The sequence below is a fragment of the Myotis davidii genome, unplaced genomic scaffold (assembly GCF_000327345.1).
Source record: "Myotis davidii unplaced genomic scaffold, ASM32734v1 scaffold73, whole genome shotgun sequence".
NCBI lineage: Eukaryota > Metazoa > Chordata > Mammalia > Chiroptera > Vespertilionidae > Myotis > Myotis davidii.
In genome coordinates, this window is record NW_006286675.1 from 2,437,176 (window position 1) to 2,462,043 (window position 24,868).

Sequence of the window (24,868 nt, forward strand, 5' to 3'; positions counted from 1 at the left end):
TCCTCCTGCCTCCCGGGAGTGCCGAGCGCCGCAGCCCGGGCCCAGGCCCCGGCAGCGCCTGGGACAAGGTAAGGGTCCGACAGAAAAGAGGGACCTACCCTCCCTCACACCGGGCCCCGGGGGAGGGAAGGGTCACCTCCTCCGTCTCCCCGCGCTCGCTTTCGGGACTTGGGCCTGGCCCTCCCAGGCTCTTAGCAGGAGGATGCTGCCCCTTCTCACCCCCCTCGTCACCCCCCTGGACACCATCGCATTCCTCTTCCCCGGGGAGAGAGGTCCCCTTCGTCATCCAGTCGACCCCACTACCCTTTTCATGTCTTTCCTGGGTCAGGACGCTTCCCCTCCCCCCACGTCTCTTCACCCCCTTTTCCTGGGAACTGCCTAGTCCACGTTTACCTTTGACTTGAGGCTAGGCCTCTCGCTGTCCTCTTAACATACACAGGCATACTTTTCCCCCCTCCCCAAATCCCCGCCCCAACCACCCCGGTTCGTGCGGCCTGGTGACAACTCTGATGGTTCTGGGGGCCTGTGTCTCTTCATCACGTTCCTGGACGCCTTTCCCCTCGTCCTCGGGTCCCCATCCCAGATGATTGCTTCCTTTCCCACACCAACGGCATTGCCTTCGCCAGCCCCACCTCACATTTTGGGGTTCTCGGTGGCTTCTACCCCAGTATCTCCGAGAGAGTCCTATTCTTGAATCGGTCGGGTTTGAGCTTGGAGTTGAGCCAGGCTGTGTCGTTCTCCCAGCCTTGGGCGTGGAGAGCGATCCTTTGAGAAGGTCTTTAAAGGCAGAAAAATGTACCCTTGATGAATCCCCATTCCCCCTGCGTGGGAGCTAAGGGATGCGAAGGGAATGACGGTGAGAAAAAAAAGCCATGGTGAATCGCGTGAGAGGGAAAGTTTAGCTGTTGGGAAAGCCCCCTCCATGCTAATGTATTCTATGGAGCTCTTTTGCGTATCACTTGTTAGGAATAACTGATCTTTCCCTTGGATACGGATGCTGCAGCCAGCCCTGCTGGTCTGGGTCAGGGGTGCATGTATGACCTGCATTTTCTGCTTTCTCATGTTACTTGTGCAATGTGTTCACCAGTAACTCGTTTCGTGCCCAGATCTCCGGGTTCCATTGAGCTTTGTCTCTATTTTAGTTCATTTCTCCCTTTTCCTCCCTTGCTCATAGTACTGAAAGAATCCCCAGGTTCTCTGCTAATGCCTTTTCATCATTTGACTAAAGGAGATGCTTATAAATGACTTTTAACCAAGACCATACTTAGATTTTTGTTGTTGTTGTTGGGCAGATCCAACAAAAAACTTTTGGTTGGGGAGGATCCAGCTGAGTTGAGCATTTATGAGCTTTTCGGGAGAATGTTTGTGTACCCCCTATTTGGGAAAATTTCTTGGTGGTTAATTTTATATCACTGATGCTTTTAGATCACTCAGGAAAAAAAGTTGTAAGTTGTAATTTTAGATGTGTGGAATCTGAGCTAGGACTAAAGCAAAGAATATTCACATATTCTGGGCCTCTTGAAGAACACAGGAAATTTTTTTTTATTGGATTTCTTCCAGTTTTCTCAGGTGGATCATTCGTTTTCTTCTATAGCCAAAAATTCTGGTCAGTTATGGAATTAGAGTTTTTAAGGTTTACTCAGACTGTCATGAAGATTCAGAAATGAATTATGGCCTTTGGGGGGGCATGACACAAGTCTCTATCTCTAGCTGCAAATTTAAATTTGACTGTAAAGAGAGTCCTTGGAAAATTGGCCTTTTAAAGACTAAAGCTTAATCTTCACTCCTAAATTGCTGGCTTAATTAAAATGGATATCTGGAATTTGGTAAATAGTGGTTTTTCTAATAAAAGGCCCTTAGTTTAAAACTAAAAGGATTTAGGGTGTTTCTTTCTCAAAGCATAATTCCAGCTCTTCTGGCATGGAACATTGGTCCAAAAAAAAGTGTGTAAGGGGTGGGGGTGGGGTAAGAAAAAGGTTGTTCTTTGGGTTGGATCACAGGACTGAGTATACAAGGCAGCAGCAGCTGCTGGCTCTGGAACTCTGGTTGCTACGTGAGAAGCTTGAGTAGTGCTGGCTGCCGTCTCCAGGGAAGGACAGCAGTGCAGCCTCCATTAATGCTGTTGGCTGCAGGGAGCTCCACTTAGGCAATAGCTGCTTCAGGACTAAGAAGAAACCTTGCTTTCCTGGGAATTTTCATTGCTGAGCTGGTTTTCATTTTATTGGTGGGGAGATGAGAATTCATAACCTTCTACCCATTTATGGATATTAGCAACATCTAGAAACTGGATCATAGTTAGAGTTTTTCTTTTTTGTTTGTTTCTTGGGGGGTTTTGGCAGATTTTTGGTTTTTATCTGTAGATTTGTGCTTTAATAGGACTGAAAGTTTCATTAGAGTTTTAATATTTCAATCAATTTCATATTTTGTGTGTCTCCTTTTTTTTCATTTGTTAGGCCATATTTACCTTGTTGAATAGATGTTTTGATAAACATTTTACTAAATTTGTAATCTTAAACTCTAAAAAGAAGCGCCCTTTTCAAAATGACTTGTAAATATAAATCTTTGAAGTATTTTCTTAATTTCTGTATCAGTAATAGAATTCTGCAAATTGAGTTATTTCTTTGGAGTTTGACCTATAAAATGAATTCATTACATGCATACTGGAGGTAGTCTTCTAAGACCACAAGGATGTATGTTTGGCCATGATCCATCTGAGACATAGGACAGCCCAGAAAGAATATTCAGAAATCGAATAAATAGTATACAGGATACTTGAGAAGATGGCCTCTTATGTGGTTTCCCCTCCCCCACAGCTCCTGCACATTAGGAAAATCTTTGATTAAACAGAACAGTTTATTGCGTATGGAAGTACTTGAAGGAGAGGCACCATTCAAATATACCACCAATTTTATACAGTTCTTAACAGTTGGGTTGTCTCTTCCCCACCCCACAAGGTGCTTGCATGCTATATTTTTTCCCCTCAAAATTTTGTATGTTTAGCTTTGTGTAAATGTACTTAAATTTAAATCTATAATGTATAGCATGACTGTGGCATTTGTGGCAGGGAACCAAAAGAACGGAAATGAGTCGTGTCATTCACAAATGTGGCTTGTGTTGTCTCAGTGATATGCACTGACTAATGAAACGGAACTTTTCATGGATAATATTTTTAGGTGGTTTTAATGTTATCACTATCATATATAAAAGATGCCATATCAAATAAATATGGTTTCACTCATAGTGGTTATTTAACATTTTAGATATGTTTTTTAGCTTAAGTTATATGTTAATGTTACCTTATAAAATAATCACTTTTTTCACTTGTGTTTCCTGTTTGGAATCCATCGTGATCTTAATGTGATTATTTTCTGAAATATCATAGAGGCCTTTTTCATAGGATTTATTTAATCAATATGCTTGAAAATTTTTGTATCTTCTGATACTGTTTTGTGTCCAGGAACTTACCTGCTTTCTGAAGTTATTCTGGCCTTTCTGGGGGTGACTGGTTATTTACTTTTGCCTTTGGATAGGAAAATAACATAGGGCAAAATGCAGATGTGCAGACAACCACTTTTATTTTGTCCTCTTCGTATTGAAATAACTTACGAAACATTAGGCCATAGTTAAGGATATTCCGTGGTTATTAGGTACATACTATCAATGAGAAATTGGATCATAAATAGAATATAATTTTCTTATAACTTCTAATTCCATTCTGATGATTTGTCAGTTTAATTTGAAACTAAAAGGCCTCGCAGTGAATTTTGTTTATAAAAAATGTTTCAGGTATTGGAAACTAAAGCTTGATAGGAATATTTTAAGACAAAACTTACTCTGACTGCAAAATGTGTGAGATAATGTATATTTTAATACAAGTGATTGCTATTTGTAATTTGATTTAAAACATCCTTTTATGGGCTTAAAAAGTATGATAGACAGTAATTGGTACCGTTATTTTACAGCTGAAATTTCAAAAATACGTGGTAAAATGGCATTTTTAACCTTTCATTTGATTCAGTGATTGATGTACCTTGTAAAGATTTGGGGAAGTTCATGAAAGATGAGAGAATATAATTTCTTTCACTTATCAATACATATTTTGTTAAACCAGAGTCTTATGAAAAGTATCCTGTTATGTATTTATCTAAATCGAGTAAAAGATACCCAGTAACTTGGGGGAGGGAGAAGCTGTTAGAAAACCTCACTTTAGAGAATTCTTTTATTCTGACTAAATATATTCAGACTCTTTAACACTTTATGAAGCAAATTTGAAATATAACAAAGGAACAATGAAGCTAAATCTCGGTCTACTTTATACTAACCCTCACTGAGCAAGGAATTTGTAATCCCATCCTGCCTCTCAGTTTTTGCACCATATTGATTTTGTTTGCTGAATACCTCAGGGAGAGATGTAAGGATCACATTAACTATCTTTGATATAAAGACAGGGGAAAGGAATTTTCTGCTTATTGGAATGAGATCTTAGTATTTTTTAAAAACGAAGGTTATTTGGCCAGGTTTGCCTCATGCATTCGACTGTTGGTTTGGTCTGACTGCTTTCTCTTCTGTGCTCTTCCTTTCTTCATAGCATGAGAATTCTCAGAGTTTTGGTGGCAAACTAAAGTAATAAGAATCATTTTCTTAGTCATGTTAGTTATGTATATACACCCAAAGCTGGGAATACTCCTTGACCTATGTTATGAATCACACACAAAAAAGCAAAGGACATAGGAATTTATACAGAATTTGTTTCTATCTGGGAAATCAAGTTTTTGTTGTGCTACCTAATTGAGGGAAAATGCCAAATTCCTAGCTGCTCTGTTTTAAAAAAGATGAAAACATGGGAGGAGCTTGAGACCTCTGCATCAGGATTTGGTTTGAGTAGAAAGGAAGATTTTTGTTTCAAATTGCCAGCTGCTTATGTCATACTGACTCCCTTATTATGCCTTTAGTTGGCCTGTCAATATGGCCAAACAGCTAGATAAGTGTGGGGCAGGACAAAGGGCTCTTTGCACAGCAGGGAGGCAATGTTGGTGGGGGAGGGGTGGGAGGTAGGAAAGACAGGAGGAGGAGGTTCTTTTCCCTGGGAGATTATTCACTTTGGCATACAATTAAAGAAATCATTTGTATTTCCTACTGAAGCATTGAATTTGTGCCAACCTTATACTGTTAACCTGAAATTTAGTATATCCCTGAATATATGGTAGGGGCCCATCCTCTCCTCCAAGGAAAAATAAAAAATTAAAGCTTTGTGTAGATGAAAAGAAAATAAATTCCATGCACTCCATTCTCCTAAATACAAGTCACCTCCTGAGTAGAGCAGTTCTGGAGCCTCTAGAGCAGAATTCTCATTTAAGAAATGGAAAAGGATATTATAGCTGAATAAAACTTAAATTTCAGCATACACATTGTCTTTATTTGAGTTGGAATTAGACCAAAATAGGTAAAAAATAATTTGTTTCCCTTTGTAAAATAGTTGCATATTGTTAATCCCAGTTTTATAATGTAGAGAACATCCTCCAGCATTTACATGTTGGCTTGCCATCGTGTACAATGCTAACTGAAGAAAGGCTACTTACTGTTTCAGTCTTGCCTTGCTTCCTGAAGAACCTGATATTCCCCAGAGATTTTTCCTTCCCCCACTTTTATGGTGTTGGCACTGCCTTGTTTGATACATCTTGCTTAATTCCCAACTAAAAGTGTGGTGGTTGCATCCATGTTATTAGAATTAATATGAATCTTAGAGTTGGAAGAGATCTGTGGGTTATCTGGCACTTACAGCAAAATTATAATGAAATATTCAAAGTTTGGGCCCAATGGAAGTTTTCATTAATATGTTAAAAGGCTCAGTGTTCTGAACAGTATTTTTAGTTACTTTTAAAATAAATGTTGATACTAGTACATGTGTGTTAGTTGTGGGGTTTTTCTTACCAAAATATTAAAGAATTGCATTCATAGAAAAATTAGATAGCAATTATTTGGATTGCAAAAGGATTCCTTCTTAATAAAGGAGTATATGCTGAGTTTCTTTTAAATGCTCAATATATTTTAAGAGAATTTGATGTTTAGAAATAATCGGTTAGAACTCAGTTTTCCAAGAGTACATCTGTTGCTGAAATTAAGATGCCACCTGTATTGCAATGTTATTAAACTAGCCTTAAAGATTTCCCTTCTATCCAGACTGCAGGAGACTATCTGTAAGGATACTGCAATGCTAATTTTTACTTATGGATCCAGAGATTGTGACTGTTAGCAAAGAAGAGGTGTGTGTTTTAACTTAGTAGAATAACTAAAAACTGCCTTTAATTCACATTGTAATATTAAGCAAGCCTGACCAAACTTTGTGCCTTCTCTCTCCGCAAAAGAAAGATACATGTGTTACCTACTTAACTTTAAATTTCTGTGTGTATTGGTCTTGGCAGCAATGACATAATATTTTGTCTGAAAAGGGATATTTGAGTGACTTAATTATGATTGTCGTTCAGAACTTTTTTATCAGTAAAATAGCAACAATGTTACCATGAGATTTAGTAGGCTATATTTTCTATCACTATAGAAATTTAAGGTAGTTAGTTGTTCCTTCCCTTTATAATTCATTCACATAGATTATTTCCATAGATTTGTGGGACTAAAATAGAAGCCATCTAGTTCAAACCTGACCTCTATTCCAGACAGTTTTCTCTACATGTACTAGGACCCACATCGTTAGCTCTGCGCACATACACATATCCCACTTCCCAGATAATTAGAAATTTTTTCATTGTGGCTTCTACTGCTCCTCTTACCTGAATCTTGCCAGAGGACCGAAAAAGTTCCTGGCAAAAGTATGGTGGGGAGGGGGGCACATTTTGATCCCAAAGGTATTGATAACTGCTTTGACTCCCCAAACAGCTAGTCTCATTTTCAATAAAACCCATCCAGCAATAGGCTACAATGGAGGTAAAACATAGCACTGTATCTCATCTTGCCATTGCAGCTGCTCCACCTGATTTCCTGCTGTTATTATCCCACAATGCTTCTCCCCAGCAAAAAAGAAACTAGGACAAAAGGGGAAAATTGGATGGTTTAATAGGATTTTTATTATGATTATGGATTTTTTACATGTACTTAAATATGAAGTTCATTTGTCTTATTCCTAAAAGTCAGTAGTTAAAGAGACTTTGTAACTTCGGTGTCTTCTACTTTCTTGATAAACCATTTCAGATTCTTAGCTTTATAGAACAAAATATTTTTACATATAGTTAATTTTCATTGGCCGTTCACACAGTTGTTATTTCTGCCAAATGCCACTGCATTATTATTATTGGCTTGAAGGGAGAGGCTCTCTTCTGTAGAGAATATTTGCAGTTTGTATTGAGAATTACTAATTTGTGTAATTCAGATTTATAACTAAAATAATGTTAAAAATTAAACCTTCATTTATGCTTACCTCTATTGTAGTGGAGGCGAAATTGTTAGAATATAAATTTTTCATTCTTCAGAGTTCTTTCTTCAAGCTGCATAATTAATGTTATTCAGATCTTTTTCCCATACCACCACTCCCCCCCCCCAAAAAAAAACAAGAAATTTCATTTTTATCATTTCTATTGCTGCCTTTGACCGCTGAGATTTTCTCCTTCCCACTCCTGAAATGTGAAGACTCATAAAATCCAGGAATCTAATAATGTGTTCATTGCTGAGTATAGTAAGAAGATTATTTCATAATTCTTAGAAATTATTATCTGAATAGGCTGTTTCAGTATCATGTTAGCATATTTAATAATGTTGGCATGTTAATTTTAACATAGGTCCAAGATATATCTCATTGTTTTAGATTTACACCCATTGTTGTCGTTTTTATATGAGGTTGTTTCTTTTCTGCGTTGCCCCTCCCCCCCATGTTCATGGTTTTGTATTTTTTTTAAGATATTTTATTGTTTTTTTTACAGAGAGGAAGGGAGAGGGATAGAGAGTTAGAAACATCGATGAGAGAGAAACATCGATCAGCTGCCTCCTGCTCACCCCCCACTGGGGATGTGCCTGCAACCAAGGTACATGCCTTTGACTGGAATCGAACCCGGGACCCTTCAGTCCGCAGGCTGACGCTCTATCCACTGAGCCAAACCGATCAGGGCCATGGTTTTGTATTTTTGTCCTGTTGTGATCTTTGGCCTGTGTTGAAAAATTCTGTCTCCTCCCACTAACTTCTGCATGCCACAACACATGTAGTTTTTGCTCTCACGGCTTTGTGAAGGAGGATGATCTGTAGTTAATAATCACTCTTTGGTATCCAAGGACGGTTTTATTTATGAAGAAGAACCTGGAAGGACCTGTTGGCAGTTACACTACCTCTGCATTTATGGTACCTTTTTCTTTATTAATGTAGGCCGTTGAGAGTTAACTTGTTTTAATAAGAGAAACCAGACAGAAAGGGAAGAGCCACAGTTAGAACTGATTATTAAAAAATATAAATGTTATTATAACATTTGGGATAGAAACTTAGGCACATTTTTTAAAACTTTATTTTAGTTCTAAAGACAAAAGAGTTTAAACTCTTAAAATAGAACAAAGGATTGTTGCTGCAGTATGATTGATTGCATGCTCAATGTAGCATTAGATTATTGCCTGGATGCATAAATTTTTATTTTCTCAGTTTCTATGGCACAAACTACTATAGCCATGCAAGTTAAATAAATGTTTTTTGCCCACAACCTGAAAAATATTAGGTGGAATGATTTTTTAAAAAGATCTGAGGAAAATGTAGAAGCTAGTCCAATTTTTTTTTTTTTTTTTTACTCACCTGAGAATATGTTCAGAGACAGGGAGAGGGAGACAGGGTGGGAGCCTCAATGTGAGAGAAGTCTCTAGTACACACCCTGACTTGGGATAGAACCTGCAACCTTTTGGTGTACAGGGGGACACTCCAACTGAGCCACCTGGCCAGGGCATTAGTCCAAATTTTTGAAGTCCCCTTTTATGTTTGTTATTGCTAGATAATTTTAGTTTTATTTATGGCAATTAGAACTTTAATGTCATAGATTAGTAATAGAACAAAATAAGGGTAGATTGTCATGATGCCAATGCACATTGTAGGATGAGGCTAAAATTGTACCAAATTGTTGCATATTTAGGCTACTTTTATTTTAAACGTTTAACTTTTTGTTAATCCTTGCCCAAGGATATTTTTTCCATTGAGTTTTAGAGAGGAGCAGGAGTGGGGGGGTGCCTTCCACCCCCGCCCCCACCTCCATCGGGGTGCCTGGGATTGAACCCACAACCTAGGTACATGCCCTTGACTGGGCAACGCTGCCAGGGCAAAAGTTTTTAAACTTATGAAGTGGCATAAAGTACTCATAGATTGAACAGGTAGTTACCTTATTGATGGCACATTATATAAACACTAATTTAAAATATTTACTAAAAATCCAAAAAAAATGAAAATTATGCTGACATATCATATATGGAGTTCTGAAGTTACTGTAGCCATTCCACTTAGACCAAATAGGTAATAATGCCAGCTCCAAGGCTCTTCTTACTTCAGAGCCTAGGCTGGTTGGTCTGACCCAGATGTTTTTACCTCACTCTTCCTTAGTTAATCCCTAGGCTCTTAAGATTTGAAGTGTTGCTAGGAATAAAGTATCCGTTCATAAATTGAATAGGAATCCGACTGGGCCTATGTGAAGACCCATGGGAAGACATGTATTTTTAGAGAAGCAAGGTTCTGGGTTAGTGTAACTTTCCACTTATAGTTATCATGAAAAGGAATTGCTGGAAGTTTGCAGAGTACACTGAGCAATAAGAAGAGAAGTAGACATCTTTACGAAATAGCTATGTGCCAGGCAAGAGATGAAAAATTTTTTTGTGTAGAATACCTTAGTTTTTCTGAAAACAATATTAGGAATATGTTGCTGTGGAAAGTAGTTACCCAAAGGATTGTGTTGAATATCTTTTGTGAAAATGATTTTAAATTTGAATATTTTACAGATAGAGTCACCATATGTCTTGGTTTCCCTGGGACAGCCCTGGTTTATGACTACTGAATAATTAGTAATGGCACTTCTTTCTCAAAAATGTCCCAATTTGGACCATAAATTATGTGCTTGTCCTTATTACAAAAGATCATGGGTCTTATTGTCACTACATAGCAATCCATTTATTTGTCTTTTATATAGTTGTGATTCTCGCTGCAAGGATTTATCTTTTGTCCTCTCTGAACCCCCTTTTTTACATGAGTGATTTTTAGGATGCCTTTTTCTTTTCCTTATAGTAAGGGAGGGGATAGATATATATTTGATTAAATTTTTTTATTATGAAAAAGTCCAAATACAACAAAATAGAGAGAATAGAAAAGGAGACTCTTTTTGGATTTTATTTAAACCAAGATAAGGTCCATACATTGCATTTGGTTGATAAATTTGAGTCTTTCGAATTTATAGATTCTCTCACTCTCATTTTCATATAATGTAATACACTTATTAAAGGAATTTATCATCTTGTAAAGTTCCTACTCTTTGGATGTTGGAGGTTGCGTGTACATGGTGTCACTTAACATCTACCTATACCAGGGGTGGGCAAACTTTTTGACTCGAGGGCCACAATGGGTTCTTAAACTGGACTGGAGGGCCGGAACAAAAGCATGGATGGAGTGTTTGTGTGAACTAATATAAATTCAAAGTAAACATCATTACATAAAAGGATACGGGTTTTTATTTTTTTAGTTTTATTCATTTCAAACGGGCCGGATCCTGCCCGCGGGCCGTAGTTTGCCCACGCCTGATCTATACAAAACCCTAATATGCAATTAGACTGAACGGCGGAACAACTGGTTGCTATGACGTGTGCTGACTACCAGGGGGCGCACTGTGGACCATTGCGGGCGTGGGCAGCAGGCAGTAGAGCACGCAACATGGCGGGTGTTGGCCACGGCAGGATGGTGGAGCAGCTGAGCAGGGGCACCAGACCAAGGCAGGGCGCCGGTTGCTGTCATCGGGGCAAGCTTCTGGTGGTTACTGAAAATTCTTTGCTCCCGTGCGCCTTGGTCCTGCCCAGCGCTCACGCGTACTGTTGGTACCGGTCCTGCTTGCACCTGGCACTGAAGCTGCTGCTTGAACCCACTGCTGGCCCCGATCGCCCCTGAGGGCTTCTCCGCCTCCCCCTGCTCCTGAGGGGTGATCGGGTTAGCAGCCACTGCTCGCACCCGCTGACGGCGCTAGCCCCACTCGCACCCACTGCTGGCGCTGGCCCCAGTTGCTCTCTGCTGTCAGCAGGTGTAAGCGGGGCTGGCTCCCTCAGAGCGTGGGAGGGGCGGGAGCGGGGCTGCTGGAAAATGGGACCGGGGCCCTGGCAGGAGGGGCTGGGTGGGGGCATGGAGGAGGAGCTGAGAACTGCCCCCGTGCCCACCGCAACCTCACAGCCCACAGTTCCTTTCAAGGTGCATGAATTCATGCACTGTCCCCTAGTATTCTATAAGATGACAACCCACCCACGTCCATATTTCATGTAAATAGTGATTAGATCAATTGCAAGTACACTTTTATAAGAATACTATGTACTTCCTTGAGAATTACCTAATACCTACTTGTCTATGTGATGTTAAGCAGCTGTTGCTATTTATTGCCTAGATCAGCCATTCTTAAGCTGTACACTCTAAAAAATTAAAGGCCCCAAAGACCTTTTGTTTGTGTAGGTTATATCAAGATTTACCAGATTTAAAACTGAGGGAAAAAAATCTTAATTATCAATTGATTTTAAAATAACAGTAACAAATTCTGCTTACCTAAGTAACATGATTTTTGTGGAAATACCTAATTTTTTTAAGTGGCATTATTTTCCATTTTTGCAAATCTCCTTAGTATCTATCTATCTGGCTTAATGAAAGACAACAGTTTTCTCATAGATCCTTCTGCATTTAATTTGTGTTTGTTTTGGTTGAAGAATATGACGAAAATTTGTTCTCACACAGATAAGTAGGTGAAAAGGGAAAGATCGCCCATATTTCCTGAAAGAATCTGGGGAACTTCAGGAGTTCCAAAAACAGTTTAAGAACAACAGGCCCAGATTATTTCCATTACTAGAGGCCCAGTGCACAAAATTCGTGCATGGGTCGGGTCCCTGGGCCTGGCTGGTGATGGGGAGCGACCAGCTGGGTGATCAGGGTCCCCTGCTGGCACCCACCTTGGCCGGCCTGGCATCGCCTGTTCGCTGGCACCACCCCCTGCTACTGCTGCCAGTTGCCTCCCTCTGTGTGGCAATGGGGATGGGGAGGAGAGGCGACTGGCACAGTCATTCTGCCGTTAGGTCAATTTGCATATTAGGTTTTTATTATATAGGATGATTGTGAAGTAGTGATATTTTATCACTACTTCATTTTTTTTCTGTAATTATTTGCTTACCCTAAGATGCATTTGAATACAAAAGGCAAGATTGGTGCCTGTTTTTCCCCTTACTAGTTTTCTAAATAATGTTTGGTAACCTAGCAACCTCCAAAGGTGATCAATGAAGCGTTATTATTGTGTACTTTTTTAAAAATCCTTACCCGAGGACATATTTTCAAAGAGGAAGGGAGAAGGAGAGAGAGAGAAAAACATTGATTGGTTGCTTCCCATTGCCACCCTGACTAGGAATCACACCTGCAACCTTTTGGTGTATGGAATGATACTCAACCAACTGAAACACCTGGCCAGGGTTGGGCTTTTCCTTTGTCTCTCTTATCTGCTAACGGCTGAATACTTGGGGTCAAGGACTATGTCGATTTTTTTTATGGCATTCCCAAGTGCCCACCACAGGGCCTGGCCTACTTGCACAGAGGCGACTGGCACAGTCATTCTGCCGTTAGGTCAATTTGCATATTAGGTTTTTATTATATAGGATGATTGTGAAGTAGTGATATTTTATCACTACTTCATTTTTTTTCTGTAATTATTTGCTTACCCTAAGATGCATTTGAATACAAAAGGCAAGATTGGTGCCTGTTTTTCCCCTTACTAGTTTTCTAAATAATGTTTGGTAACCTAGCAACCTCCAAAGGTGATCAATGAAGCGTTATTATTGTGTACTTTTTTAAAAATCCTTACCCGAGGACATATTTTCAAAGAGGAAGGGAGAAGGAGAGAGAGAGAAAAACATTGATTGGTTGCTTCCCATTGCCACCCTGACTAGGAATCACACCTGCAACCTTTTGGTGTATGGAATGATACTCCAACCAAGCCATACCAGCCAGGGCATTATTGTATATTTGTGGTTTTAAATATATTTATGTGTTTCAGTCCCTTGTAATTATTATTTTTGACATTCAGATTTTCCCACAATCGGCTCTTGACTCTTAACACATTGTGTGCGGACCAGTAGCTTTATTGCTAGCTTTACTCAGTGGCCAGATAAATTTGTATTGAACGAGTACAAAACCATTTTACATAAATGTTAAAGGCATGCTTTAAAATTAAATATCTGCCAAACCGGTTTGGCTCAGTGGATAGAGCATCTGCCTGCGGACTCAAGGGTCGTGTAATGTGAAGCGAGAATTCACGTGATCGTCCATGATGTGTTAAGTTTTTTTTCCCTCATTCTCAATCAGTACCTGGCTTTTTTTTTTTTTTTTTTTTTTTTTAGTTCTTTGCTTTCTCATATGACAAGATGTTCCATTGCTCTTGGTTTGGTTCTTGTTTCTAGACCAGCCGTGGGCAAACTAGAGCCCGCGGGCCGGATTCGGCCCGTTTGAAATGAATAAAACTAAAAAAAAATAAAGACTATACCCTTTTATGTAATGATGTTTACTTTGAATTTATATTAGTTCACATAAACACTCCATCCATGCTTTTGTTCCGGCCCTCCAGTCCAGTTTAAGAACCCATTGTGGCCCTCGAGTCAAAAAGTTTGCCCACCCCTGCAGACCTTTTCAGTGGACAGAACTAAAAAGTGGTTTCTTTTCTGCTCTCTTTGTTTCTTTTTTTAAATCTCAGTTGTTGGTGTTTGGTAACTTTTATTTTGAATTCAATACTATATGATATTTAAATAATCCTAATCTTTCCCCACACCCAAAATTCCAATTTTTGCTAACACCATTGTAATTACTCTTTGATTTATCCTACAATACATACAAAACAGTTTTAGAATGTCAGAACAGTATGATACTGGAAAGTGGAGTTGTTTGTTTTTGACGTTAGACTATGTCCCTCTAAAAAATACGGTCAGATTACAGTGTTTTAAAATCACTTGGAATAGTTCTCTATGTGGTTATTCCACCAACTTGATACACAGAGGTAAATTTTTTTAGTCATTTCAGATTTTTCAGGGACTGCTTTTTGTTTTGTAATTACATAAAATGTGGTTACTAAGTGAAATTTATATCTGTATACAGAGAAATCTGACTTCTAGTCTTTTCCACCCTGTCCCCTTTCTGTCCCTATATGTAAGACTTAACAGATTATTCATGATTACAGTGTTTCTTTTTTTATCCTGGTACTTTTATTATAACAGAAGAAGCATTTAAGTTCATTTACTAAAAGTATCTGCTTCTAGATTTTTCAGTAACTAATAAGTATTTTTAGGCCATGGAAGAGGAACACTGACTTTTCTGGTTTTTTTCTGGTAACCACATTTCTTGCCTTAATATAAACAGTCAAGATAGGAAACTTCCTAATCTCTCTTGAAATGCTAGATATTTTCCATTTATCTCTGATGATTTCAGACACTTAAATCTGACTAACACATGGGACACTGGTTCTACTTGTAATAGAACGCTGTCATTTAACATTTCTTGAATGAATAAAATTCAAGAAATTTAGATCTGAAATTTAGATATTATCTTAGAAAGAATGTAATCTATTTTTTAACTTAGTCATTTAAAGTTCAGAGTGCTTGATTGTATAAGTTTTAAATTAAATCTGAAACCTGTTTAATAATGTCTCTTTTATTCTGATAGCTGAAAGAAGTTGCAGTATCATAGTTCAGCAATATATGTCACATTCTAATATATTTATATTATAGGCTAAAAACTATTAAATCAGGCTATTCATATGGTGAAGCAGTTGGGTTCAGATTTTAGTTTGCAGTTTTCTTATTCTGGCCTTGGTAAGTTTCTTAGCTTTGGTGAGTAATTGTTTGGCAAATTTAATTCTTTGGCTAAGTAGGAATATTACCTTCCTCATAACGAAGATGTGGGCATCACATGAACTAATGGATGTAAAGTGATTGAGGGAACAGTGGTTGCTACAAAAATAAGCATCCAATAAATGTTAGCTTTTATTTGAAAATTGTTATTGTTACGAAATTTTGATCAATTCTTTAAACTCTATATGCACCTTACTTAGGATAAGTAGTGCTTATTACATGCTGTAAATATAGCACCTCATTTTCATGACTCCATTAGTTATATGAAAAGATCCAACTATTAACAAAGGAATAATCAGGGTCTAACTAAAATTTGAGGCTTCTGGGTTCACAATGTGCCAGTGCTTACCATATTAATACATTCACATTAAAAAGACTTAATAGAACCCAAACTGGTTTGGCTCAGTGGATAGAGCATCGGCCTGCGGACTGGAGGGTCCTAGGTTCGATTCCGGTCAAAGGCATGTACCTTAGTTGTGAGCACATCCCCAGTCGGGGGCGTGCGGGAGGCAGCTGATCGATGTTTCTAACTCTCTATCCCTCTCTCTTCCTCTCTTTAAAAAATCAATAAAATATATATTTTTTAAAAAGACTTTATAGGAAAGACTTAATAGGTAAGGGAGCTTTAAGGAAACATTTTCTTACCATCAGGTTGCTCGTTAGTTAAGCTGTTTTGGTTTGTTTGCTTTTCTTAGCTTTATTGAGGTAAAATTATAATATATTTACAGTGTTCAACATGATGATTTGATATACATATACATTGTGAAAGGATTCCAGCAAGTAAGTTAATTAGCACATTAATCCTTTATATTTGTTCCCTTTCTTGGTTGTAGGAGTGAGAATCTTTAAGTTCTAATCTCTTGGCAAATTTCAGTCACACAGTACTAGTATATACAGTAATATCAACCAGAGCAGGAGTGGGGAAACTTTTTCTGACAAGGGCCATTTTGATGTTTATAACATCACTCGTGAGCCATACAAAATTAATCAGCTTAAAAATTAGTCTGTCATATTTTGTCAAACATAATTAACTCACCCCTAATGCCTTGGCAGCTCCAGGCCCAATGATACTTCAGGCCTTATACAACCTGAGGGCAAGACGTTCTCCAACCCCTCAACTAGAGTCACCATGTTATACATTAGATCCCAGACCTTATTAGTTTTTATAACTGAAAGTTTGTACCCTTTTACTAACCTTTCCTCATTTCTCCTTCAGCCCCTTGCAAACACGATTCTACTCTCTGTTTCTATAGTAGTAAATTTTTTTTTATCGATTCCACATATAAGTAATACCATTCAGTATTTGTCTTTCTCTATCTGGCTTACTTTACTTAGCATAATGCCCTCGGGGTTCATCCATGTTGTCTCATGGCGGAATTTTCTTGTTTTTATGGTTGAGTAATATTTTGTTGTAGGTAAATAGCTAGATATAACATTTTCTTAGTCCATTCATCTTTTGACAGATATTTAAGTTGTTTCCATACCCCGGCTATTGTGAATAGTGCTGCGGTGAGCATGGGAGTCCAGGTGTTATCTCTTCCAGATGGTGATTTTCCCCCTTTTGGATATATTCCCCAAAGCGGAATTGCTGGATCATATGGTAGTTCTATTTTTAATTTCTTGAGGAACCTCCATACTGTTTTTCATAGTGATATACCAGTTCCATTCCCACCAACAGTGTACAAGGGTTCCCTTGTATCCACATCCTATCTAGCATTTATTATCTCTTTTTGGTAATAACCCAGAATATTTTTCCATTCATTTGTGTCTTCAATTCCTTTCATCAGTGTTTTTATTGTTTTCACTGTGCAGATCTTTCATTTCCTTGGTTAAATATATTCCTAAAGTATTTTATTCTTTTTGGTGCTATTGTGAGATTGTTTTCTTTATTATTCTTTCCTGTAGTTCTCTTGTTATTGTATAAAATGCAACTGATTTTTGTTTATTGATTTTTCTATCCGGCAGCTTTACAGAATTTGTTTAGTCTGTTTTTTGGTGGAGTCTTCAGAGTTTTCTAGATGTCATCTGCATACAGAGAATTTTATTCTTTCTGATTTGGAGGTCTTTTGTTGCTAATTGCTCTGGATTTTCAGTACTATTTGAATAAAAATGGCAAGAGTGTGCATCATATTCTTGTTCCTGGTCTTAAAACAAAAGCTTTCAGCTCTTCACCATTGAGTATGATGTTAGCTGTGTGTTTGTTCTGTTATGTTGAGATACATTCTATCTATATCCAATTTGTTGAGAGTTTTTATGAAAAAAAATGTTGAATTTTGTCATAGATTTTCTTCATCTATTTGTTTTTTTAAAAAAATATATATTTTATTGATATTTTACAGAGATGAAGGGAGAGGGATAGAGAGTTAGAAACATCAATGAGAGGGAAACATCAATCAGCTGCTTCCTGCACACCCCCTACTGGGGATGTGCCCGCAACCAAGGTACATGCCCGTGACCGGGATCGAACCTGGGACCCTTCAGTCCACAGGCCGATGCTCTATCCACTGAGCCAAACCAGTCAGGGCTCTATTTGTTTTTTATTCTTCATTTTGTTGATGTGGTACATCGCATTTATTGATTTGGTTAGTTGAACCTTTTTTGTTGTTAATCCTCACCTGAGAATATTTTTTCATTGAATTTTAGAGAGAGTGGAAGGGAGGGGGAGAGACAGAGAAACGTCAGTGACACTTTGATTGGTTGCCTCCCGTGTGCGCCCTAACCAGGGCTGGGGTTCAAGCCTGCAACTTAGGTAAGTGCCCTTGACTGGAATCAAACCCAGGACTCTTTACTCCAATGGCCAATGCTCTATCCATTGAGCCAAACCAGCTAAGGCTAGTTGAATCATTTTTGCATCCCCGGAATAAATCTCACTTGATCATGATGTGTGATCCTTTTACTGTATGTACTGTTGAATTCATTTTGCTAATAGACTTTTGTATCTTATGTTCATCAGGAATATTGGCCTATACTTTCCCTTTTTTATAGTATTTTTGTCTGGCTTTATTATCAGAGTAATGCTAGCCTCATAAAATGAGATTGGATGCCCTTGTCTTTTTGTCCTCCCTTTTCTTTCTTTCCTTCCTTCTTTCCTTCCTTCCTTCCTTCCTTCCTTCCTTTCTTCCTTCCTTCCTTCCTTCCTTTCTTTTAATCCTCACCCGAGGATATGTTTATTGATTTGAGAGAGGGGGAGAGAAAAGAGAGAGAAAAATATCTATGTGTGAGAGAAACATTAACTGGCTGATCTGCCCTGATGAGATCGAACCAGACACCTAGGTATGTGCCCTGACCTGGAATCAAACCCAGAGCCTTTTGGTGTATGGAAGGACTTTCCAACCAACTGAACCACATCGGCCAGGGCAGTTTTATTTGTTTTTAATATGATAGGATTACAGTGAGATTGAGGAATGCCAAAATGAATTCAGATTGGATGACAAGTCCTTAGGATTCCAGCCAGAATCTTTTAATTATACCTTATATTACCTATCTTTTTTTTAATTTAGTTTATTGATTTGAGAGAGGAAGACAGAGAAACATCTATTTGTTGTTCCCCTTATTTATGCATTCATTGGTCGCTTCTTGTATGTACCCTGACTGGGGCTCAAACCCGCAACCTTAGCATATTAGGATGACGCTCTAACCAACTGAGCTACCTGGCCAGGGTCCTAACTTATTATTTTAGATATGGGGAGTTCCAGGAAAGAACAAATGATAGGCTAATGTTATCTTTCCCCTCCCCACAAAACAAAACAGGAATTAAAATGTACACTTTTTTAGAGATATGTGCTAAATGTTGAAATTTGTTGTTTGGTGTTTGCTTTAGAGTGGAGGAGAGTTAACAGATAAACAAGATTGAATATGAGTTGATAATTGTTGAAATAGTAAGTAAATGAAGTTCTTTATAAAATTTTACTTTATACTTATTTAAAATTTTTCACAATAAAATGTTTTAAAGTTTAAAACTTTAAACTTGTTACAGCAGGCAAGTAAACATAATCAGATTTTTCAGTCTCTCCCCATCAGTGCGACTTGCCCTCTGAACCCAATTTCTCTTATAGCTATCACATATTTCCAATCAAAAGGAAAATAGAGTGGCTATGTAGGTATATAATGACTTTATACTAAGAGGAAATGTTAATATTTTAAAGAGGTCTACACAGATTCTGGAAGGTATTCCTGACAGGAAGATTGAAGAAGCAAATGGGAAATTAATAGTATGTTTAGTATACAATAGATTTCATTTTATAAAATAGTTGAATATCTGAAAAGGTATCTTATAAATACCAAATCAGTGCCAGTCAAGATTTCTCTAAAAAAATTAATAGGCTATTTAGGGTGCAGTTATTCTGTAACTGTTGGCAAATCTTAGTGTTAGTGGATTTGGCGAATTACTAACAGGACTCAAACTGTAAATTCCTCTCCTGTACTTCATACTATTGGCTTGGAAGTAGGAAAGTGGTTCCTATTTACATTTCTTATTTTCTCTACTTCTTTAATGTAACCCAGCATATCAATAGTTGGGTGCTTGCAATGTGTCAAATATCTTGCTAGGTTCTCTTATGAATGTTATGTCACTTAATTCTCAAAATAGTGCAGTGGGATGGTTTACAAATGAACAAACTGAACTAGAGCGGTCACATAGCTAGTAATAGGGTGAGTCAACTCCTTATGATTCCAGAATCTTTTCATTATACCATATTCTCTATTTTATTTAAAAAGCCTTCCACCTTCACCAGTATAATCTTGCCCTTTTCTCTCCTCCTGACTTTGGGTACTGCTACCCATCTGAAGTTTTGGCAGTTTTTACATTAGGATTCTTTGCCTGAAATTGGATGGTGCTCCTGGATCTGGGTAAAGAAAGGAAAAATATATGTTTTTTTATTGGGCATCATCCCCTACTAGAGTGATTATTCATTATCTTTGGTATTAAAAAAAAAGTTAATGAGCCTCTTCCAGTCACCCATACCTTCCTTATAATTCAGTCAGTTGCAGGCTCCCTATATCGAGTCTGGCTGCATGCAGTTCAGGAAGGGTTATAGAACAAGGGCCTATGAATCCCTAGAAGTTTTACAAGGTTTATTGGTGTTTTTCTGAGGAAAATATTCATGGTCTTTATCAGAGTCTAATAGAAGTCTGTGATCACTCTTCGAAAAGGTTAAGAAATATAGGTGCCCTAGGATTTGGTTGCTAAGCAACCAAGAAGATATTAGACTGGGTTCTTTTGGGGCCTAAAAAGGTGTGTCCCTTTGATCTATTGGGCCAAATTGAGTACCACCACAGTGCCCACTGTGAGCATACTTGTTTTCTTATGAAGAAACTAGAGGCCCAATGCACGAAATTCGGGTATGGGGCTTGGCCCTCACAGCTGTGGCAGCTTGCCTCGGGCCTTGTAGCCCCTGCTTCATCCAGAAGGTCATTCAGCTGTCCGATCTAATTAGCATATTATGCTTTTATTATTATAGATGACCAGTGATTTCAGTTTTTATTTATTTTTTGTTAATTCTCACCAGAGGATATTTTTTCAGCATAAGGGATGGTAACAAGCAGCTCCCAAACATTGGCTTGTAAATTAGTATTTCTATGTTGTTATAAACTGATAGCCAAATAAACATTTATTATAGATCTCCTCAAAGAAGAGATTAGGCAAATACTTTCTCCTTTGAGCAGTTCACCAAAGAAGGGTTGGTAGGAATTCCTGTAAGTATGTGTGTTCAAAGTTTGAAATCAGCTAGAAAAACAGTAACAAGGTAGTTATGCTCATACTAAGAATCAATTTTTGAATATTGATACTAGAGTAAATGGAAGCCTAGTGGGTTTCCTTCTTGCTTTAATAAACAAATGGGGAAAGAATTGGAATTTCAGTGTGAAACAATATTGACTCTTAGTGGATTCTTAAGAAATCCTAAACTCATTGAAGAGCTATGGGCCATGCAATATTTTTTTAGAATTCAGAGATGATCATGAAGACCACATTGCTTTAACAGGCTTTCTGGTCCTTTGTCCCATTAGGTCAAAGGGGATACCTTCTTAAGTAGAAGTCTTCTTTTTGTTTCTTTCTTTTTTTTTGTTTTGTTACCCAAGTATCATTTGATGTATTTATCTGGATATAAATTATCATGTAATCCTGTAATGGCTAAATAAAAAGTGGTTCTTAAGGATATAAGATGAAAGGATATGGTACAGAAGTATTGTCAATTGTCTAATTATTCATGGATGCTAGTACTTTGTGGGCCAGGAGCCCCAGTTGCAAAGGATCTAATATTGTTTTACTCTATTTTCCTAATCAATAAATAAAAAATTTTGCACTTTTCGAAGTCCAAGATTAAGATATTGGCAGGATTGGTTTCTCCTGAGGCCTCTCTCCTTGGTTTGCAGGTGACCTGCCCTCTTGCTGCCTCTTCACATTATCCTTTCTTTGTGTGCATGCATTCTTAGTGTCTCTTCATGTCTCCAAATTCCCTTTTCATGTAAGGATACTGACCATATTGGATTAGGGCCCACTCAGTGGCCTCATTTAAAAAAATTTTTTCCAATTGAAGTAGGTTAATTAACATACTGGTTGCGGGTGTACAACATAATGATTCAGTCCAAATGCATTGCAAAATGATCACAACAGTCTACTTAACATCCTTTACCTTACATGGTTACCAAAAGTATTATTTTTCTTGTGATATAAACTTTTGAGATCTACACTCAGCAACTTTCAGGTATGCAGTACAGTATTAACTGTAGTCACCATGCTGTATGTTGTATCCCCATGACTTATTTACTTTATAACTGGAGGTTTCTACCTTTTGATCCCCTCCATTGATTTCTCCTACCCCACCCCAAAATTTTGGCACTTTTAAAAAACTCCTTTTTTTCCAAAAGATTGGAAACCAAGTTATTGGTGGTCTATAAGAGATTTCTCATAATCTAGGGTATAGGATTTTTTTTTTTATGGTGTCTTAGTTTGGCCCAGCTGGTGTGGTTCAGTGGTTGAGCATCTACCTCTGAACCAGGAGGACACGATTCAATTCCCGGTCAGGGCATATACCCGTGCTGAGGGCTTGATCCCCAGTGTGGGGTGTTCAGGAGGCAACCGATCAAAGATTCTCTCTCATCATTGATGTTTCTATCTCTCCCTCTCCCATCTTCTCTGAAATCAATAAAAATATTTTTTTAAAAAAAGATGTCTTAGTTTTTATATTGTGCACTAAGTACTTGGTTACCAAGTACCGGAAAATGAAATATAGTATTCAGAAGCAGTAAAATTTAGCATTTAGAAATATTTACTCAGTAAAAAATAAGTTTATAAATAGAAGACTTCTCAACAAAGAGGGAAAATAACAGGTAAATGCTAAAATACTTCGTGTTTTACTTTATTCAGTGCTAGAATTCTGGGCTTTATTTAGGGTCAAACTGTGATATGACAGGAAAACCCACAGAGATGATTAAAGGAGAATAAAATAACAGAAAATTTAGTATAATATATAATTGTAATTATTTTTTTGCATAAGGATTTGGAGCAGCTTACTATGCCAGTTATATTCATTAACTAAAAAGTACTATTTTGTTAGTGTCCTGGGGCTAATTTATTATAAGAATTAATGAATGAGAATTTTGGCCTAAATACAGCTGAAATGTTTACTGAAACTGGACCAAAGATTAGCATCCGTGTAGAGGCTTAATCATTTTTCACATTAAGATCTCAGAGAAAAGTTTTTACAATATTTTGATGTTTTGTGTGATGGGAATTCTTGAAGTTCTTGGGTCTCATAACAAACCATCATAGATGCTCATCCTCTGGGAAAATAATGTACTACTCACCATTCCAAAGGTTTCATTTTGCTCAGGAATCTACTGTATGAGTAAAAATAGACTCGTTTTATGCATAGACCAAACACTGTACAGGAGTAGGCAAAAATAAGTTTATTGATGACAAAGAACTCTGTATTCAAGTGTGTTTGAGTATAGCAAGTAGACTACAAGAATATGTAAATAATGAAGGCCAGCAATTCCAGCCACTTACAAGATTGTACATATATGCATTGTGACATTCTTTTGCGTTAATAAAGCTATTATAATAATCATAACCTGTCTTTTTCCATACGAACAACTATAAACCTACTTTTGCCCTAACATGTATATCAATGTTTTGTTTTTAGTTTATGTCTTTCATCACCATTACTTTTTAAATTACAAATTATTCTGAGTAATTCTATTATCAGTATAGCTTCTGGTGAGTAGTTTGGTAATAGAATGTTGAGTATTTACAATTAATTTTCATTCTAGGGTTTTCTTTTAGAATGTAGAATCTTCTAAGAAAAACTGAGGAAAGAATTGAAAGTATTTAAAAACTTATGAAAAAATGTAGACTTCCCACTATGTTTGTGGGAGTGTAATACAGTTTTTACTTTCTGAGAAGTGGTTCAGCATCGCTAATAAATATGCTCATGCCATTCTAGTAGTTCCACTTTTAGGAATGTGTCTTAAGGAAATGTTTGCGCACATGTATAAACAAAAGTACACACACACACACACACACACACACACACACAGAGCCCAATGCACGAAATTCATGCACAGGTAAGGTCCCTAGTGACTGCCAGCTGCCAGCTGGGGCCTCCCTTCCCGGGCTGCCTGCCTGCCCCACCAATCTGATGGCCCCACCAGCTCCCAGGCTCTGAGGGAGCCTGGTGGCAGCCCTGCTGCTGCTGCTGGTCACTGCCTGTGGGGCCCGATTGCCCTGCCACTGCCTGGCTCCCAGGCACAGAGGGAGCAGGGCAGCAGCCCCGCCCCCCACCTCCCCGGCTGGTCACCCTACGATCAGATTGGCAGGGCATTGGGCCCCTGCACAGCTCCCTCAGTGCATGGGAGCCTGGCGGCTGCATGGTAATCAGATCAGAGGGGCGATCGGGCCCCACCGAGGGACCAGTGTCTCACACCCACCGTAGCCTGGCACTGCCCACTCACCTGCTCCACCATCCCACCCTGGTCCCACTCTCATCTGGGCACATCAGGGCCTGCAGAGCCTCCTCTGCCAGTGCCGAGTCACCAACACCCGCCATGTTCTGCACCACCCCCTGATGGTCAATGCATGTCATAGCAAGTGGTTGAACTCCCTGCAGAACTCCCAGTCAAGAGGACAATTTGCATATTAGGCTTTTATTATATAGGATATATATATACACATACATACATACACACACATACACATACACACACACAAACCATTCAGTGCAGCATTGTGTGTGTCATGGAAAATTAGCGACAATCTAAACATCAACCCGCAGAAGACTGACTTAAATCACAGTAGATCCATGGAATAAAATACCGTGCCATCATTTAAGAGGAAGAAGTAAATTTGTATATCTCCTTTGAATATAGAAAGATGTCTAAAACTTACTACTAAATGAACAAAGCAGATTGAGAACAGTAGGGTTATTTTATTTTTGGAATATCTTTGGAAAATGGAATTGTAAGAATTTCACTTTATTTTATGCTTTTGTGGTGTTTGAATAATTTTTACAAGCAGTTTTTAAATAAAAAGATTAATGATTCAGCTATCAGGAGGTGAGGGGAATCCGATTGGACATATTAGAATTATTAAGCTACGAATGCCCTTACTGCTATATGCTTACCTACCTGGTCTGCCAAATAATCACAGAACATGTATGGTCAGGTTCTATTCATTTGTGTTTTACAGGTTCTTGTTGCCCATTGTCCTTCATTCCTAATAGAATTTTCCATGAGACCAATTATGTTTTGTCTAAATAGTTTAAGAGATTTATAAAATAATCTC

At 38.1% G+C, this 24,868-nt stretch overlaps 1 protein-coding gene across 1 annotated transcript in view; it reads left to right on the forward strand.

Annotated features, from left to right (window-relative positions):
- Window positions 1-24,868, forward strand: part of SETD5 (SET domain containing 5) — an 82,831-nt gene continuing 57,963 nt past the window's right edge. Inside the window, 1 exon segment of the mRNA XM_015560352.1 lies at window positions 1-68. The gene's annotated coding sequence lies outside the window, so the exon portion shown is untranslated.